This window comes from Ochotona princeps, chromosome 1 (assembly GCF_030435755.1).
Source record: "Ochotona princeps isolate mOchPri1 chromosome 1, mOchPri1.hap1, whole genome shotgun sequence".
NCBI lineage: Eukaryota > Metazoa > Chordata > Mammalia > Lagomorpha > Ochotonidae > Ochotona > Ochotona princeps.
Window position 1 is genome coordinate 72416493 of NC_080832.1, and position 19286 is coordinate 72435778.

At 37.5% G+C, this 19286-nt stretch overlaps 1 protein-coding gene and 1 pseudogene across 1 annotated transcript in view; both read right to left on the reverse strand.

The window, feature by feature from the left end:
- Window positions 1-19286, reverse strand: part of HTR1E (5-hydroxytryptamine receptor 1E) — an 89261-nt gene that overhangs the window by 50041 nt on the left and 19934 nt on the right. The window lies entirely within an intron of this gene.
- Window positions 7757-9288, reverse strand: LOC101534203 (magnesium transporter NIPA3-like; annotated as a pseudogene).

Consider the following 19286-nt stretch of genomic DNA (forward strand, 5'->3'; position numbering starts at 1 on the left):
GGCCCAACAACGTAGTTTTAAATTACCCCAATTAAGGTGGCTATCACCCTAAAATCTAAAAGAAATAAATGCTGATGAGGATGTAAGGAAAAAGGTATGCTAATACACTGTTGGTTGAATGTAAACTAATACAACCATTATGGATGATAGTATGGAAATGACACAGCTGTTTGAAAATTGATCTATCATATAACTCAGTTATCCCACTCTGGGAATTTACTCAAATGAATAGAATCAGCATATGGGAAAAGATAGCTGTACTCCCATATTTCTTGCATCGGAATTAAGAATGGCTAAGATATGAAATCAATCCAGATGTTCATTAATGGATAAACGAATAAATAAACTGGTATAAATATGTGGTATGTATTTATATTGAGCCATAGAAAGAGTTAAATCTCATCTATCTCAAGAAAATGAATGCAACTGGAAATTATTGTGAAATAAGACAGACTCAAAAGGCAAACATATTTTCTCTCATATGTGAGAGTTAATATAGAATACAAAAATTATAGGACTGATGGGCTTGGTGTGATAGTGTAATAGTTAAGGTTCTCGCCTTGAATGTGCCGGTTCTAATCCCAGCGGTTCCACTTCCCATCCAGCTCCCTGTTTGTGGCCTGGGAAAGCAGTCTAGGACGGCCCAAAGCCTTGGGACCCTGCACCCGTGTGGGAGACCCGGAGGAGCTCCTGGCTCCTGCTTTGGATCAGCATAGCACCGGCTGTTGCAGCCACTTGGGGCATGAATCATTGGACGGAAGATCTTTCTCGCTGTCTCTCCTCCTCTGTGTACATCTGTCTTTCCAATAAATAAACAAGTCTTTTAAGAGAATTATGGACTGAAATAAACATCTTGTGATGACTGTCATTTTAGCCTTTGTTTATACTTCAGTGGAACTCTGTTCTTCCTACTTTTTCCATCTTGAATATTCAACAAGTCATTGGTGAGGTAAGTATGCTATTACAGAGTGGATGAAAATCATGTCCCTGCCAAAATTAATAAAAAGAAAAGAAGGGAGGGAAAGAAGAGGTTTGGGGGAGCGAGGGAAGATGATTATCTTTGCAGAACTCAAACTGTGAAATACATAACACCTGATCTCTTTTATATTAATAATACATTTCTGGAAACTGGGTTTAAATATTGACTATTTTTTATGCAAAAATTATTTTCAAAGTTCCTGTCTTCAGGGTTGATTTTATAGAGACCATCTTTGTAAAAAGGGTTATAATCTAATCTGCCTTGTCTGGAAACTAAAATCTAGTTACTAAAACTACATAGGGATAATACAGAAATTTGTGATGGTATAGCAAGTTAAAAATGAGTTGGAAAAATTATCCATGGCACCAAACTAATAATCTCTGAAGACTTTTATTCTGTTGTCTGCCCTTAACATCCTATTCACAGAATTATCTGTGATATTTATTTGTTTTTTAATCTAATAACATTTACATTTTAGTCATCTTGTCTGGCTATGAAATAAACTTAAAGACAGAATTTTAAATGTATAGATCCACCACCATTTTTAGAAATTAGGATATTTTCCTCGATAATAAATAGTATTTCATTGATATATCTTTTTTAATCTCTATTTTCTTAAGACAATTATTCAAAGTGTAATCATGCCCAATATTAAAACTTTCTGGACTGTTACGTTGGCTAATTCTTCTGGTTTAGGAAAATTTCTTTTCACTATGAATAGTTATAATGCTATTTAAATATTCTGCTTGACCTTTAACCTTCACACTGTTAAGAATGAGGAAGGTTGAAAACTGCGTAGAGAAATTTATTATATTTCATTAAAATAATTTAAAAGCATTAATTTATAAATAGACATTAAGATGTTAGTAATATCTTAAAGTTAAGAAAATTTCTGCTTAATAAAGCAGTTACAAGTTTTAATAGCTGTAAAAGAAAAAATATAATGCTATGTTAAAAATCCTCATAATGCAATAGAATAGAAAATTTATCATATTTTATAAATGTTTGCTCATTACCTTGTGGCTTACATGAAATGAATTTTAAAAACAATTTAAAATGGTTCCTATTACAATGCGAAACAATTATTATCTATCTTCTTTCTCACAAGCAACATATGCTTAGAGAAGCTAAACCCATTTTGCACAATAAGTGCAATTAGGAAGGAAAATTTACTGCTGACCCTATTATAGAACGAAGTTCCCAAACACAAGTCAGTGAGTGACTGGATTATCCATTACTTTGCATTCTTTCAGTAACAGATGCAATTGGAAACTGAATTTTTAAAAAAATTATAATTCATCTGTAGAAATCAGAGTTATGATGCATACCCAAGACACTTTTTTTGTCAGAGGTTAGTGACTTTTACATGGTTTTTATAATCCATAAGCATTCCAAAAACCAATGGACCCACAGGAGAAAAAAATACTGAAATAATTGTTAAAATAGTTCTTAGTAGACTGCCTGTACATGTTGTACTTCAGGGTTTAGAATAATTTTGTTAGACAGACCCTTACTGCTTTTTGTCATCATATTTTTATTGAATATTGCTGTGCTCCAGGCACAGAGTTCAGGAATACAGTAGCATTAAGAAAGTTTCTTTACTTTTAAGAAACTTAACTTTTCAGAATTGTTAAGAAGTTGTAACTGGTAGTGATAGAAGTCAATGTAAATTACTTGAGGAAAAACAGGGAATTAGTTTACATAATCAAATAATCCAGGGACACAATCTATTCCTCTTTTGATTCAAGCTTCAGGTGATATTTTCTCACCGGCATTCCTTGGTCCTCATTTTTGGTCCATTTTTCAGGCTCCTATTGTAAGAATAATTCTGATATGAATCTTTGTTCAGGATTCCCAGCCCGAGTTTTACTGTGTCAGAGTAGATCTCTGCACACACACTCTGATATCTAAATCAGTCACTGGGGCTTGAAGAGTGACATGTCCTAAATGGAGTTTCTCTAGGTCACATATGGGATTTCTGTGCTAAAGTCAAGTCAACATCACAAATAGCACCGGCTTTAGCGTAAGAAAAGAGGCAGTAACCCAGAAAGAAATTTAGGTACCAGGAGAAAGAAATGAAATAGTTGGAAGACAAGGGAAAATGTCCTTAACAGAAATGAATGCCTTAAGAGACGGTACTGATAGACCAATGTACAACATGCTGCATAGAGCAGAATTTGACTTGGTCTTGACCACTTCAAAAACATAAATCTGGGAAACACTGTCCAAACTGAAACTTAAAGACAAGCACATAGTGAGAAATCTACACTGGACTACAGAGGTAGGTAGAGGGCATGTCAGAAAAATCCTGGAACTTACATGATGAAGTTGGATATTATCTCAAGGATAATTGGGATAGATGTCTTTCCATCACCTTTTACATCAAAGTATTTCAGAATCTTTTCTACCTTTCTTCTCATTATTTTTTTAAACATATATTTTTATTGCATTTCCTTTTTAAAAAAATTAATTACATTGCATTATGTGATACATTTTTTTACGCACTGGGATTTCCCCCCTACCCCAAACCCTCCCCAAACCCTCCCCCCACGGTGGATTGCTCCACCTTGTTGCATTTCCATAGTTCAAATTCAGTTGAGATTCTTTCATTGGAGATATTTACCAAGCATAAAGTCCAGCATCTTATTGTCCTGGTAAGTTCAATGGTTTCTTGGTGAGACCATCTCTGGTCTGAAGGCAGAGCCAGCAGAGTATCATTCCAATCAATTAAGAGCCCCAACATAATATTTCCAACCATTTACAACATTATGGCATTAATTGACATGGTATTGATTAACCAATATGTTAATAGGAAAATGCAGGTTTTCTACCACAACCTGTGACTTCTTCATAGACATTTCAGTTTTGGTTTACATTCAACCATGTTCTATACACCTTAAAATGGCTTAGATTGCTATTCAGCTGTCTCATGTTTTAATTTTAATTTTAGTCTTTAGCAGTTTATAGCATTGAAGCATGATTTCGCTGAACCTGGCTGTTTTTCAGGTGGTCTAACTCTATGATTCTAACAGGATATATGTCAACAGTTTAGGAGGGGTGTGCAGAGAAATCTTCCATACACCAGTGAGGAGTAACTAATCTTTGTGTTCCACCCAGTGAGTTATAAGTGCATCCACGCTAACCGTTTCCTGTCTGTTTCTAAGCTTTCCTTGTTGTTCTCTGTCTATCTATTCTAGTTTGGTTTTTCTGTTCTTCTTAGATTTATTGGTTTCATTGAGACATTCCTCCTGTTTCCTATGCCAATAGTTCTTCTGTTTCTTGCTTCACACATTTACTTAGAGTGAATAGATTATATCAAACATAAACTCTTGTAAAGCAACTAAGGGAAATTTCTCAGTTTCTCAAGTATTAAAAATAATAACATGAGGAGCATATGTTTGGCAATGTGTACAGATGTCATCCATATTCCATAATGGAGTGCCTCAGTTTTAGTACTGGCTCCACTTCCAGGTCTAGCATTGCTAATGTGCACCCTTGCAGCCATCAGGTGATGACTCAAGTAATAGAATCTCTACCATCCACTAGGGAGTTCGAGATTGAGATGTGTGTCTTGGCTTTGTCCTGGCCCAGCCCTGGCTGCTGAAGGCTGTTGGGGGATGCACCACGTGAACTGTCTGTAACAATTAAAAGGATAATAATGCAGCATGGACTAATCTCTAAAGTATAAGACAAATAAGAAAGAGGGCATGAAAGTGCATCCATAATGATACAACATATAGCAGTATCCTCATGTAATATGTCTAGAATAATATATGAGAGGAATTGTTCACAGTGACTGTTCCAGAGAGAGAAGCTCGTGGCTGAAAGACAGAGGTGGAAGGGACAACATTTCATGCATATAATGTCTTTTCAGAAAATCTTTCCTTCCCCCAAAATGCGATAGGCTACAATAATCTCTCATACAATAAAATGATCTCTGCTATGTATGCTTCTGAAATTATATGCCAAGTTATCTAATGAGAGAAGTATATAAAACACTGTGTCAGGTATTAAAATGCTGAACACAAGTAAGGTATAACTATTATTAGTACTAGTCTAATACCTTGCTATGTTAATTCGACAAAAAGATAGGAATACAAAGTAAATGTAATGATCCGAGGTAGTCTTTTGTTTGTTTGTTTGCATGATTAAAACACATCATTTTATTACATATGAAAAATATACATTTATTCAAAATTTGTAAATTTTCTAAAACAGCATTTACATTTTAAAAAATAAGTTTTATGAATACAGATTATGTAAAATATCTGAAAACATTTCACATACATCCATTTTATTTTTCCTGTGCACAGTTTTGTTGGAAGGTGAAAATAGTATTTAGTTCAGTTTTGCTGGTTTCATCAAGAAAAATATGAAAAAAAATCTGTACATGGCAGTAAGAATAATAATAAAATTACTTTCACCTGGATTATTTATAATAAGCTCATATGACTAAAACGAGAAAAGATGAAGAATGCAGGAAATATGGCACTCAATGGTCCTTACCTCTTTAATAAGACCATGAAGATGAAAATAGATTTAAAGATTTAAAGATGATTTAAAGCAAACTAAATTTTATTGAACACTTATCATGCCTGGCTTATGATTTACATGACTTAATGCTTCTAACAGTAGACATTAATTTTGTGCTGACAACTATAAAGGGTTTTATGAACATTTGGCAATCTGAACTAAAAAGGAAATCATTAACCACTGACCTAATAGTAGGGCTATGTCAAAAAGTATAGTAAAATAAAACTGTTACCTTTATAGGACTAAGAGAAGCTTTCAATTTCTCTTGTGTGATCCCACCTTTGAATCTTTAATGAAACATGTACAGATATTCACCTAACAAATCGAAAGGTATCCATATGACAAAGGTATATTAATATATATATATATGTATAAATTATCAGTTCAGATAATAAACTATCAGTTCAGATTAACATAGCTATGTGAATGGAAAAACCCACTATTTTATTCTTGCTTAAACAGTTATCTACCTGCTTGGGAATATTTTTAAATGTTAAATTTGCAAAAAAATTTTTTTGCTTTCGAGCCTGGCACAGTAGCCTACTGGCTAAAGTCCTCACCTTGCATGCACCAGGATCCCTTATGGGCACCAGTTCTAATCTCAGCAGCCCTGCTTCCCATCCAGCTCCCTGCTTGTGAAAGCAGTTGAGGACGGCCCAAAGCTTTGGAATCCTGCACCCATGTGGAAGACCTGGAAGCAGCGCCTGGCTCCTGGCTCTGGATTGGCTCAGCTCTGGCCATAGTGGTTACTTGGGGAGTGAATCATCGGATGGAAGATCTTCCTCTCTGTCTCTCCTCCTCTCTGTATATCTGCCTTTCCAACAAAAACAAATAAATTTTATTGCTTTTCGGCCTTTTGGTTAAGATCAAATGTAGTATTTGTTCTTATCAAAAATAAGTAAATCTTTAAAAAAAACTTTTTTGCTTTATTAATACAGATGCCTACTAGTGGTTTTTTTAAAACATAGTTTTAAAAAATATTTCATTGTTTCTCAACAATGTTGTTCATTTGAACTCTCAGTTTTCCTCCCGCGTGCATGTGTCAGCACCAGTTCATTCTCCACATTAGGTGACACACTTACCCTTGTGTTCCAGGATTCTTTGAATTGGGCAAAAACAGGTGACAGCTGAGAAACACCTGAATATTTAATTCACCAGAGTGGAGAAGCAAGGCAGCTTCAGGTTGGATGTTAGGAACAGTCAATTTCCTCACTGAAAAAGTGTCCTGGAGAAACCGAGAGTTCTCAAAACTAAAACCACAAACGTTCCAAGGATTTGTATAACATTACGTTTTCAGGAGATACTTTTCATATAAATATGTGTTCATAGCTTATACAACTGATATGCAACTAAAGCAAAACAGAAGTCGCTGGAGCGAGCATTTCATTGGCCTGAGATATCAACCCACAGATCTCCTGATGAGTAAACAAGTTTCAAACATTTAGGATGCACTGAGATAGTTCTCCACACGCACCTATGCTGAAGATGACAATCATCCCTGAGTCACTTCGCAGCTGTCCTGGGCCATCACCCTGAACATACCAAATCAACAGAACTGAGAGAAGGCGTCTGTTTTGAAAGAATGGTAACCTAGTTTTAATTTCCTTATAAAACGGAGAAAGTAGTCAATATCAAAAGAACCGTGATGACCGTTGGTTCAGGTTGACAAAGGCTTTTCTAATTGTTTCCAATTGGAGGGATCTTTCATCCCATTCTTTTAGGGATAAAAATATTTAAGAGAAACTAAATTGCAAAATACAATCCACTCGATGTAGCAATTATTCTACAAGGATCTCTACATTAACAAGAAAAATCATCTTTGGGATAAAAGAAAAGGAAGATAAGTAACTCCAAAGCTGAATTCACATGGGCTGTTTTAGAAACAACACGTTGTCTCTATCCAGGCCCAAGTTAAAAAGAACCTCTGAACACAATTATCTGTGTATTTGTGTTTCTATGGAAAAAAAAAAAAACTGTTTCATTTCTCTGAGGCCTAAAATGTTTTTCCTCATCCTCAATCCTTCCATCTTGAACTAGTAGTAAGCTTCCATCAAAGCCAATGAATTGCATTTTGCCATGTCTTCATCAATGGGAATGGCTTACAAAGCAGGCATATTTTTTTCTTGAGGAGTGTATTTGTGTAGTCTGAAAAGGAGGAAGTTGTGGAAGAGAGGTCAAAGCACCAGTGACCTCACTTCTCCGTTTTAACAAAGTGGGATTATGACTGATCAGAGGTGGTGACTGATACTCCGCTTATCAGAATGCTGATAACTTTGCGAGTTATCATGAGTCTAAGAAGAACCACCAGGGAGACTCAGAGCCATCTGGCAGAGGCAAATGTGATCAGAAGAAAGTGACTGATCAGAGAGATTTTTGGGTGCTTAGTTTGCAGAACTGAAAAGATGAAATCAAGTCCTCTGGAGAAGAACTACAACTTGATTTTCAAATTCGATGGCCCAGATGAAAGCATTTCTGTTTGGCATCACATCTAAGTTGCTAGTTAGAACAGACACTATAAGCTTCCCTATAAGTTCTTTCAAGAAGCAAACAGTCCCCTCTCTATGGGTTAAAATTCAGACTTTATAGAGATTTTGGTCATCAGTCCTGGCTAAGCAAGGTAACATCATCATCATCAGGTCCAGACACTGCACAATCTACATTCTCTAGGAAAACATAATTGTTCTCACTGCCATTTGGAGAGAAGACTTGTTTCTTAGCAGTGGATGTCAGTTCGCTCCAGGTAACGTTGGTGTTTTTAAAAGCATGGAGGAGGAAGATGCCATTGATGATTGTGCAGAACCCACTCAAGGTCCCGATGATATCTCCAGTGTTCATGCTGTACCACTCCTGGAATAGGATGACCGAGCAGGTCACAACCGTACATGTGAAGAACACATAATAGATGGGGGTCACAAGAGATGTATTAAAGGTATCCAGGGCCTTGCTGAGGTAGTTGATCTGTGTCGTCATTGAGAGCACCAGTACGGCCAGCAAAACAAAGACCAGTGGGTTCTTGTAAACTGGCTTCCATTATAATAGCTCCTTAATGGCAATTCCCAGGCCCTTGACGGAAGAAACTGAAAATGCTCCAATCAGAGAGCAGATTGAGATGTGGACCAATATGTTGGTCTGTCCTTTCTTGGGAGCCACAATCAAAATCAGCACCAAGGCGATCACAATTACAACTGCAGCGAAAGAAATAAATCCTGGGTCTCTCAATTTCATTTCCATTTCATGCAAAGAAATGACTTCCTCTTCTTGTGGGGCGTGGATAACCATCACAGCTGACCCTAATATACTTAAAATGCAGCCTATTTTCCCATGGATGTTCAAGTGCTCATTTAAGGAATAGGAAGACAATATGGCATTGACAGTAATCCTGCCCACCACAGCCATTCCTTGAGGTAAGAATGTCCGCCTTGTCTAGCTCTGGTAATGCCCTTGTCGGCCAGTTGCATGAGGCCTTTCTTTTTCAATATGAAGCTGGAGCCAATAAAAACACTGGAACTTATGCCAGGAGCAAGCCCACATAAAGACTGTATTTGTTTTCTACATCTGCGGAAATGCTCAGGTTCGTTATGCTGGTATTCAGGTCCATGTAGAGGCAGGGGGAAGCCAGCAGCTGGTACACATTGGTGATTTCACACCAAGCCTGGAAGGTGTTCAGACAGACAACAGACAGCACATGGCCCTCTCTGCACGGCTCCCCGGGCGGCAGCCTCACCTGTCCGCCCATGGCCCCGGGACAGGGCTTCGCGGGCGCCGGTGCTCACTCCTCTCTCACCTGGGTTTCACGGCCCAATGGACTCGCGACTGATCCGAGGTAGTCTTAATCTTTCATCTCTTGTAAGTATTTCATCTTTCCTTGTCAGAGTAAGAACCGCATCTTTCCAAAGTTTAGTACAGTGTTTAGCTCATTGTGGGTGTTTAACGAATGTTAAATAGCTGTTTATGGATCATCACACTACTTGATAATACTTTCCTGCCATTGAATCACACTCTTCAGCAGGCCATTTTATAAATGTATTCCTAACTAAATTAAGGTGCAGTAACCCACAGGGAGAATTGATATTTATGTGAGAAAGGGAGCTGGCACAATCCAATGATTTTTTAACTGCAACTTTCCAGTTCCTTCTGGCGGCACTAATAATGGTGCCCTTTTGAAATTTCTTTTCTTCTTTCAAATTACATATTATAATTATGATAGGTTGGCTAGAGAGTATAGTCTTCCCATTTGCTATTTTTTCCTTCTCTTTGCTTCTGTATTTTGTGCTGTGCCATGGGAGAAGGGCATCAAAGGAAATAATAACCCGATTTTAACCTTTAATCGCTCTTTCTCTTTAGCTGTGTCTCTGCTTTCATAGTCTTCCTGCTCATTATACTCACTCATCAGTCATGGGATGTGGATACATGGGGGTTGAGAGAAACAATGTTTGAGGTTTCCTCTAATTCAGAAGCTCTGATTCTCTAGAAAACATCTGTGTCCTATTTTCTTTGGTAGAATTCTCTGGAAGAATTATGCCCACTTAACAGACTTGAATAATGTATCAACCCTTTAAAAAGATAAAACAAAATCTCTAGGACTTTTAAGAAAATGTTCACAGAGTTAAGTTTTGGAAACCCTGATATAATGAAAATGGATATTCAATATTTATACATCTTCACATATGTTGGCTATCCTTATTTGGGAGGTCCTTTTTTTTGCCTGGTAAACTCCCTCTCAGCATACCAAATTCAACCTGTCACTTCCTTCTGAATCCTTCCCTAATAAAGAAGAGTTGCAGCTGTCTTATCTGCTCATACATAATCTTACATGCTGCGGCACTATTCTACAACTCTTATCTGCTTCTGTTAACAAACTTGCCATCAGATAGTGATCTCCTTTCAGTAAATGTTTCATATTCATCTTTGACTATCCAGTAGGTATAACATAAGCTGATACTCAATAAATATTTCCTAAAGGAAAAAATGAAAGAATAATTGGAAGAAAGGAATCATAAACTCTAGTTTTTGCTCTGATGCTAATAATGTAGTATCCTGGGATATTGGAGTAATTTTCTGGATTTGTTTTCTTGAGTACAAAATGAACAGTAATGGGATTTTTTTCAAGATGGTGGAATAGGGTGAGGACAGGTTTAAACTGATGGAGAAAGATTAGCTGAGGTGAAACAGAGAGGGCGTGATCCTGGGAAATAGGAGTGGACAGGCTGAAGGTAGAGCAACAGCTGGAAACTCACAGACACAGATGGGGAAGCAGCAGAGACAGCAGTGGGCAGTGCTGCAGTGAACAAATATTCTAGCAGTGATCAGAGCTCTTGCAGAAGCTAGGTAGGAAGGAGAGTTACTGGAGGTGAACACAGCCATAGAACTGTCCATCCTGCTGATTTGTTCAATCTAATCATGAGTGGAAGCAGAGTGGCAGATCCCAAACAGTTGGGTGCAGGAACAGGGTGTTTCATGGTCCAGACGCCCCACCAGAACCACACTGAATACCATTTTGTGTACTGAAGCAAAGGATATGGGGCTGGAGGGACAAGACCAAGGTGCACATATGTAAACAAACATGAGCTATGTCGGGAGAAAACCACTTCTGGCTCAATGCATTCAACTGGTCCCATAGGGCAAATAGTACCAACTTGGAATCCCATGAGTTAAATTCAAAATAGGTCCTGATTGACCCCAAACCTAATTGCCAGTAGGTTCCGGTAAGAAGAGGAAACTAAATCTGTGCAATGGGTATTGCTGAAAATCCTGTGATCTAGGACAAGTGGTGTCTCTCCAATCCTGGGTACTGCTGGAAAGAGTAGCAGGGGAAAGGTTGAACATGCAATGATGTGGCCACAGCACGGGATTACAGGGGATGGAGAGTGGTGAGCTGGGAACTGAGGCTACAGAGACTGTAGTGGAAGCCTAGCACATGAGCACAGAATGAAACTCACTGGAGGTAGTGGCACGTTACAGCAAAGGTATATGAAGAACCAGGTACTGAAAAGGATCAATAAAGTCGAACTGTAGACCAGTGGACAACATAGCTTAAAAACTGGCACCAAGGAGAATCCACTAGAGTTGCAATGACCAAGAGCAAAAGAAGAGATATAGGTACTATGAATAAGATTTCTCACGCCTTTCATGCAAAGCAGCAAAAATTTATGTCAACCTCAGATTTAACCAAGGATGATATCAAAAAGCAGGGGAATGAAGAATTAAAAACAATTTTGTCTAAAGTTCATTAGAAACAATGAGAAGCACATACAAGTGTCTAGGGAATTTAAGAAATACATTCTAGCAGATGGAAAATCTTCCTCTCTGTCTCTCCTCCTCTCCGTATATCTGACTTTGCAATAAAAATTAATAAATCTTAAAGAAAGACTCCCAGTAGAGTCAACCAAAAGCCATCCATGACACATCATACTCAAGCTCTCTTCAGTTGAATTTAAGGAAAAGATAATGAAAATCAATTAACTGGCAGAGGAACTCTACTCATACTCACAGCTGATATCTCAGAGGAAACTCTACTTGGACATAATTGAGACACATATTTCAGGTACTAAAAGGGGGAAAGAAAAAGCTCAGAGTAATTTAGCCAGCCAAGTTTTCCTTTGTCTTTGAAAATGAGATAAAATTCTTCCACAGTAAAGAAAATCTCAAAGAGTTTGCCTGTTCCAGACCTGCCCTATAAATGATACTTAAAGATGTTCTATTGAGAGAGAAAATGAATAGCACCTACGAAAACCAAAGGCAAATGTGGAGAACGTCCCAATAAAATGACAACAAAGGACTAAATCAAACAATGAATAATCCATTACTAGAATGACAGGACCAAAGTACTACCTATCAATATTATCTCTGAATGTAAATGGCTTAAACTCATCAATCAAATGTCATAAATTAGTGGACTGGATCAAAAAACAAAATCCATTTATCTGGCAAATCTCACTAACAAAAATATGCAGAAACTGAAATTGAAAGGATGGAAAAAGATATTCCAGACTGATGGAAGGGAATAATGAGCTGGTGTAGCTAATCTAGACTTCAATGTGAAAAGCATTAAAAGAAATGAGAAAGTGCACCAAATAATGATCAAGCAATCCAGTCAACAAGAAAAAAAAAATCTCCATTGTAAATGTATGCACCTAAATGCCAGGGCTGAAGCCTGGAGTCAAGCATTTCATATGGGTGTCCTTTGTGTGCACAGGTGCCCAAGTATTTGGATCATCATCTGCTGCTTTACCAGGTTCATTATCAGGAAACTAGGGTAGAAAGTGTAGTGGTTGGAATTTAAAGAGTGTCCACATGAGATGCCAGGTGTCACAGGTGGTGATTCAACATACTGCTACCCACTAAGTTATTTACTGCTATGAATCACTATTTTATGATAATCTTATGGGGGAATTTCAAATATCTTTGGTCAATTTATTACTGTTGTAAAGAGAAATATATAACTTGGATAAAGTTTGCAATCTTCTTGCTGAAAAGACAAATTGGACTTAGAAAAATATAATTATTCACACTGGAACAAAATATAAAGGCAGTGTAAGGAAAAGTATTTGAATGACTGAATAATGAATGCTCCTAAATCAATAAATGCCTGCATCACCCTTCTTTACATTTTCCTGTGCTTTCCTCTGTTGAGAGCCTCTTGTCATGATGAGATTGATTCTTGCGTTTATCACTTGGACTGCATATTTATGATTTCTTTGTACTATATATACTTTAGCATAAAACTATGCACATATTCTGCATGTAGCACTTTTGTGCTGCACACAAGATCTATAAGGATAATTACAAATTTACTTGTATTGTTATGTTAACTAAAATCACAACCCAAAATATTATTCCAGTTTTTTTTTTTAAATTTCAACAGGTGGCTATATTATTTCATAATGACAGGACAATATAATTTTTACTTTTAATATTTTATTTTATCTACCTGAAAGAGAAAGAATTGCTAATCCACTGACTCCCTGTCTAAAAGCTCACAACAACTGAGCATGGGCGAGTTCAAAGCCAGGAGCCTGGAATTCAGTCTGGGTCACCCACACTGGTGGCACGGACCAAAGTAGCTGAGCCATAATTTGTTGCCTCCCACAGCATGCATTATCAGGAAGCTGGAATCAGGTGCAGACACAGGACACAGGACCTTAACATAGGCACTCACAAGAGGGTACTGTTCCAAATGAGGTCTTAACCTTGGTGGAAAATGCCTGTCCTGACAGTTTAGATTTTCGAACTGGAGGAGTGCTTATAATCAGAATGCCTTCCTCCTTATCATGCCATTATCCCAAGGAAGTTACCTCTCATCTCTTCCACCGCACTCAATATAAACTTCTCTTCCAGGATTTTCTAGAATCACATCCTGAGTTGTAGAAGATACAATGCAGTATGCATCTCTACTTCCAAATCGAAGAACTCCCAAAGAACTCCCAATGAAACTGTTAAACGTATCTTGATACTAAGATGCTGGACTTCCTACTTTTGTCCATACCTACAATGTCAGGATACATTTAAATAGCAGAATGATGGACTTATGACTGTATTTGAAGAACTATATTATTGTAATAATATAGGGAAAATCAGTGGGGGGAGGGGATCTGGCAAGGAAGGGAGGGAAAATCCCAGAGCCTATGGAACTATATCATAAACTAAATATATAAATAAATAAAATTATGTCCTGAGTTGTAGAGTAATTATTGGTTCTCTTTTTTACCTCTCAAAATACAAGGGCCTTGAAAAGAGTCTGCTTATTTTGTGTCCAGTGCCTTAGATAGTGTTTGGCATGTATAGGTGTTTGATAAGTATTTCTAGAATAAGTGCTTATGTTAATCTTTTTGCATCTATCTAACCAGTTTCCTAGAGTGAAAATTATTTGCACTCAACTGCTGCCATTTTTGACAGAAGCAACTTTTTGCAAATAGTTTCTGATTTTTATGTTTGTGTGCCCTGATTTGCAGGTCATGTTATTAGATTTTATAAATAGTTCCATTGTTCCTAACCAATAAATGGTTTTTAATATGTAAACAAAATGGTTGTTACTATGCCTGGAGCTTGGTCTTGTATTACAGTTTTACGCATTTAAAAAAAAAGATTTGTTTATGTATTTGAAAGGCTGAGGTACAGGGAAGAGAGGAGAAGGATGGGGAGAGGGAGAGAAACAGAGAGAGGAGGGATGAGAGAAAGACCTATTTCCAAGTATCTGCAATAGTTGGGGCGAGGCAGGAGACAGCAGCAGGGAGCCAGAATACAATCCCTATCTTCCATATGGGTGGCAAGGACCCAACTACTTGAGTCCTTAACATTGCCTCCTAAAGCCTTAGCAGGAAGGTAGACTCAGAGTTTGGAATCAACTTTAGGAACAAATGCCTGCTCTACGTAAGAGCCTTTGATACTGGCTGTGGTCCTCGCTGTGCTTGTGAACCTGTGACTGCTAGGTATGGCAGAATCACAGAACCAAACACTAAGGGAATCTGAGCTAACTGGAGATCTTGGATTAAAAGAGGTTATTCAGATGAAGGTTTGCAAAGGAACTGCTTTTAGATTCAGTTAAAAAGCTGAGATCTGTCCTGATCTTCATTTGACATTCATTTCTGGTATAAGGAAGCATTAAGTCATGTACGTATTTGCATGTGCATGTAGCTGCATTACAAGTCCAAGGGCAAAATAAAGATTACAGGTGATGCTCAGAGACATGATTTCATCCCCCTGCTCCTGTTCTTCACGCTGCCTCTGTGTCTTCATTGAGAATTATAATTTCTTAACAGCCATGGCTAGTAACCTCAGGCCTACAATGCTGCAGTAATGCACTTGGCGAATGAAAGGCATGAAAGTGAGCCATTAAATCCAGTGATAAGGAAGAGAAAAATAATCAGAATAACAAGATGCTCAGGAAAGGAGTAAAATGTTACCTCAAGCTTGGGCAAAAATTTTAACATATAATTGTTTTTAGTTACACTTTAGTCTTATTAAAAAGGAACATGAAAAATGAGAAAAAGTTAAAGTGTAATAAAATAATAAGCTTAGGAAAACATCTTTATTTAATTTTAGTATTATAATTAAGTATGATTTTTTACATGCAAAGGCATGAAAAGATGATTTTAGAAGACATGAGCCCACATGTCAGGGTATACTTAAGTAACAGAATGATGAACTTAAGACTGCTTATGAAGGTCTATACTACTGTAATAATATAGGGGAAATCAGTGGGGGGAGGGAATTTGGGAAGGGAGTAAAGGGAAATCCCTTAGTTTATTGAACTGTATCATAAAATTAAGAGAAAGAGGAAGAGAGTGGGGGAAAGAGAGAGAGAGAGAGAGAGAGAGAGAGAGAGAGAGAGAGAGAAGGAGAGAGAGAGAGAGAGAGATGAGTGGCTAAAGCTTCACCTTCCAACTTCCCAGGGTTCCATATGGGTGCTGATTTGAGTCCCAGCTGTTTCACTTCCCATCTAGCTCCATGCCTGTGGCCTGAGAAAGCAGTGGAGGACTGCCCAAAGTCCTGGGAACCTGTAACCATGTGGAAAACCCGGAAGAAGCTCCTGGATCCTGGATTAAGATAGGCTGAGCTCTGGCCATTACAATCACTTGGGGAGAGAACCAAAGGATAGAAGATCTTTCTCTGTATCTTCTTCTTTATATAAATCTGCCTTTCCAGCAACAAATAAATGAATCTTTAAAACAAATAAAAAAGAGATGAAGGAAACTCATTTTACTTTTATAGCAACAAGAGATTTTCTGAATCAGTTAAGCAGTCAGACTAATACAAAAGAAAAACCAAATCCCTAAATACTGGTAGCTGATTTGAAACCAAAGTATTAAAGAATATAATGGTATTTTACTTCTTAGTTTCATTTTTATCATTGGCATATTTTTTTTAAATTTATAAACACATAAGCAAATAATGTGTGCATAAAGCAATCCAGAAACTCCATTCTGACTCACTATCAAGGGGGAAAATATATACTTTTCAATAAGGATTTTTTGTTCTGCAAGTGGTAGAAATAAAATGTACAACAGAAGCAGTGGCAATTTGAAGGCACTATGGTCCTAAGGCACATTAGGCACTAGGAGAGAGGCCAGTATAGCTAGCAGACTGCTGGAAATGAAAAATCTCATAAAATGACGGTGTTGCAGGGAAGACAGGAAGCTGAGACTTTAGAGTTAAATGATTTGTCCCAAATTACCAAGTAAGGCTTATAAATTTACCAGAATTCAAGTCCTCTGACACCTAACCTGGTCTTTTTTATTATTGAGACTCCCTTCGAGTGCTTGCTGCTAAGTGATGTCCCCCTTCTCTACACCACGAAGGATTTTTCAGACACCTGTGATAAAAGAACACCTGTGTGAGTTGGCTAAGAGAGTCCTATTGATTAACTACAGTGCTAGAATAACATGAGCCCCAAATACACGTATGCTTTCAAACAGGCCTGCTGATGTAGTCTGAATGTGTCTTCCAAAACTCTTCCTTTTGGAAACTTAATTCTAATCTTATATATATATATTTTTAACATTGGGATGTAGGGCATTTTGGAAGGTGTTTAGGTAATGAGAGATCTACCTTTATGAGTGGATTGATATTAGAATAAGGATTTGTCAGAGTATCTCTACTTTCCTATGATCTTCCACCATTATGAAGACATTATGCTCATCCTTTTTCTGGCTTTCTGCCTTCCATCATGTGAGAATATAAGAAAGTCCTTATCAGACGCCAGATGCCAATATGCTTTGATCTTGGTTTTCCCAGCTGTTAAAATTTTGGCAAATAAGTTTGTGTTTTTTTTTTTTTAATAAATTACTCGGTTGTATTCTGTTGTAGTAGCACAAAACAGACCAAGACACTTCCTTAAGTGTATCTTGATTCATCTAGGTGATTTTTATCAATGTGTTGCTTAAGATTTATTGTATAAAGAACATGACAAGTTTGCTTAATTATCCACAGATTGAGTGGGATTGGTTGGCTTACTCACTAGTGCTTAGGAATATAGTGTCATTAAGAGTGTCATTGAAGACAAAGCTATGGTTTAGAGTTGCCCACCTCTGCCAACAAGATTTTTCTGTGCTCCTGCTTGACTTGGGTCTGCAAAGTAAGAGCTCCTGATGAGCTTGGCTCCATCTTTTGATCTGTTTTTATCTTTGAATGAAAGAGTGCCAAGAGAGGTTCAGAATTTGTCAGGAGGTTATGTTAACTTGTCTCTTTATATGCTTTATTTTCTCTTTACTGTGTTCTATCTTCACCAACTAAAGTTCTGTAACACTGTTTGAGAAGGTTAATTTTATGTGTCAGTTTGACTAGGGCACATAGTTCACCAGGCACCTGGTCAAATATTGCTGTAAGGATTGTAAAGGGAGAAATTTTATTTTAGGTAAGATTAACATTTAAGCCAGTAGACTCTGAATAAAGTAGTATGCACTCCACAATTTAGTTTACATCATCCAATCAATTTAAAGCTTTGAGATAAGAAGACTGAGATTCCCTTATGAGAAGGGAATGGTACCTCCACACTGCCCTTCAAACTCAAGATGCAAACTAGTGTTTTCCTTGAATCTCTCATTGGCTTGCTTTCCCTGACGAATCTGGGCTTGCCACTCTCCAATACTGCATTAGCTAATCCCTCATGATAAGTTTCTTCTTTTCTCTTTTCTTCCTTCCTTCCTTCCTTCCTTCCTTCCTTCCTTCCTTCCTTCCTTCCTTCCTTCTTTCCTTCCTCCCTCCCTCCCTTCCTTCCTTCCTTCCTTCCTTCCTTCCTTCCTTCCTTCCTTCCTTCCTTCCTTCCTTCCTTTCTTTTTCTTTCCCTTTTTTAAAATACAACACACACACACACACACACACAAAGAACTAGATCTGTTTCTCTAGAGAACACTGCCCCATATTTTGGGAGTCAAACCAACCTTTTGGTAGAAGACACATCATTTTCTATTCTGAAGCTGCCAGAATCCTCCATGAGAAACACCTTTTTTTCCTGAGGTTTTTGATAAGTTTTTCTAACAAAGAAGAAAGTGGTATGTGGAAGTAGTTGTAAAATCCGAATGAACTGCTATTTTGAATAGTGGCCCCTGCATCCTTGGAGGATTGTAACTGTGAATGACAGTACAAGGACATGTGTTTCATTAATCCAAATATTGCTTGATCATATATTATGCTGGTTTGTCAATTAGATATTAGGGAACTAACACTGAATAAAATTACAAAACTCCTGCCATCTGCAAGCCAGCATTCTGGTTAGGAGAGGGGCCAATAAACAATTACACAACTTAATTTTGGTTTATAACAAGTGTTTTGATGGAAAAAGGGGAGATGGGGACAGACCGAAGGAAACAGGGTTCTTTAAAGAGTGGTGAAGGTCCTCAGGAACCTCTGCTGGTCAAGGACACATTCCATGTCCTTCATTCTAACTGGAAACATATGTTAGACACAATGTGAACAGAGTAAAAATATAAAAACAAATCTGCTGCCATACAAGTATTTCTGCAAACAGTGACAGGTCTCTTATCTTCCATAGGTTGCCAGGGCTAACCATTGTGTACTATCAAATCTTTCCCCATGTATTTCTTTTTTATTATTACTTCTCAAGTGTATTTATTGTTTACCACAATGCAGTTTTGTAGGCATGGGGGTTCTTCCTTTCTCATTTCTTTACTCCCTCTCCATTTCAATGCAGTTAAAATCTTCTGTGTAGTCTTCATTATCATACCTCCCCACAATTAGTAAGATACCGCCATGGATGTATATGCATCCATGCAGATGTATATACATCGTTCCACTGTTCCAAGGGAAGACATTTTAT